The 1,510-nt window shown below is 37.4% G+C and overlaps 1 long non-coding RNA gene across 1 annotated transcript; it reads right to left on the minus strand.

The window, feature by feature from the left end:
• Nucleotides 1–394: 394 nt before the first annotated feature.
• LOC121024897 (uncharacterized) lies at nt 395–1,187 on the minus strand. The gene is made up of 2 exons (XR_005787844.1): nt 1,157–1,187; nt 395–941 (listed from the first exon to the last, which is right to left on the minus strand). It is a non-coding gene; the product is annotated as an uncharacterized LOC121024897 (long non-coding RNA).
• Between the last annotated feature and the right edge of the window lie 323 nt (nt 1,188–1,510).

Below are 1,510 nucleotides of genomic sequence, written 5' to 3' on the forward strand. Positions count from 1 at the left end.
AAGCTTATCTCCCACAGTCCTCTGCAAGTGTTTTCATTCTTTCTCTCTTTTTCTCTTCAGGTACTTTCAGGGGGAGTGTTTTTCTTGCATGATCAAAATGAACAGCACTCTCCTCTTACTCTTTCTCTCTCTTTCCTCTCTCTGTGAAAATGGCTCCCTACCCTCCATTGCTTTTCTCTCTCCTAGTTCACTTATCAGCGCTGAGTACCTGCTGAGGACTGAGGCTCAAGTTATGCAGATTGTTGCAATAATCTTCAGATCAATTTCCTAGGTGTTCAAAATGTTTTGGTGCTGATCTAGTTGCATTTCCAGGATGAGACAAGCTCAGGATCGCCACAATGCACTATCTTAACTCCTCTCTTGCCACCACCATTTGTTAAAGAGACTTTTTTTCCCACTGGATATTCTTTTCCTGCTTTGCTTAAGATTAGTTGATCATACAGTTGTGTGTCAATTTCTGGGTTTTCTATTCTATTCCATTGATCTATGTGTCTGTTTTTGTGTCAGTAACATATAGCCTTGATCACCAGTTTTATAGTATACCTGAAAGTCTGGATTAGTGACAACTCTGGGGTCGCTTTTGTTTTACTGGCTTGTTTAGTTTCTAAAATTCTATGTATAAGTGAAATAACATGGTATTTGTCTTTCTCTCAGTGACTTATTCCATTTATAATACCCTCTAGTATCATCCATGTCCTTGAAAAATCACAAGATTTCATTATTTTTGATGGCTGAGTAATATTCCATTGTGTATATATATCACATTTCCTTACCCGTTCATCGATCAGTGGACATTTGGGCTGTTTTAATTATTTGAGTATTGGAGATAATGTTGCTATAAACATAGGGGTGCATGTATCCGTTTGAATCTGTATATTTGTGTCCTTTGGGTTTATACCTAGTAGATCAATTGCTGGCTCACAGGGTAGTTCTACTTTTAACTTTTTTTCTTTTTCTTTTTTTTAATTTGAGAGAGAGAGAGAGAGAGAGATTTGAGCATGGGAGAAGGCTAGATGAGAGAGAGAATCTTAAGCAAGAAACATGCTCAGCAGAGAGTCAATCAGGGCTTGATCCAATGAACTTGGGATCATGATTTGAGCTGAAATCAAGTCAGAAGCTCCACCAAATGAGCCACCCAGGTGTCCCTGTTTTTAACTTTTTGAGGAACCTCCATACTGTTTTCCAGACTTGATGCACCATTTTGCATTCCCACCAACAGTGCAGGAGGGTTCCACTTTCTCCATACACTCCACCATCTGTTGACTCTGTAATGTTAATTTTAAACACTATGACAAGTTTGAGATGGTATCTCATTTTGGATTTGATTTGGATTTCCCTCATGATGAGTGATGTTAAGCATCTTTTCATGTGTCTGTGAGCCACCTGGATCTCTTCTTTGAAAACAGTGACTATTCATGTCTTCTGCCCATTTTTTAAATAGCTGTTTAATACTATATTTTTATTTTTTTTTATTTATATATGAAATTTATTGTCAAATTGGTTTCCATAC

This window comes from Herpailurus yagouaroundi, unplaced genomic scaffold, assembly GCF_014898765.1.
Source record: "Herpailurus yagouaroundi ecotype Mexico unplaced genomic scaffold, PumYag 67350, whole genome shotgun sequence".
Lineage (NCBI taxonomy): Eukaryota > Metazoa > Chordata > Mammalia > Carnivora > Felidae > Herpailurus > Herpailurus yagouaroundi.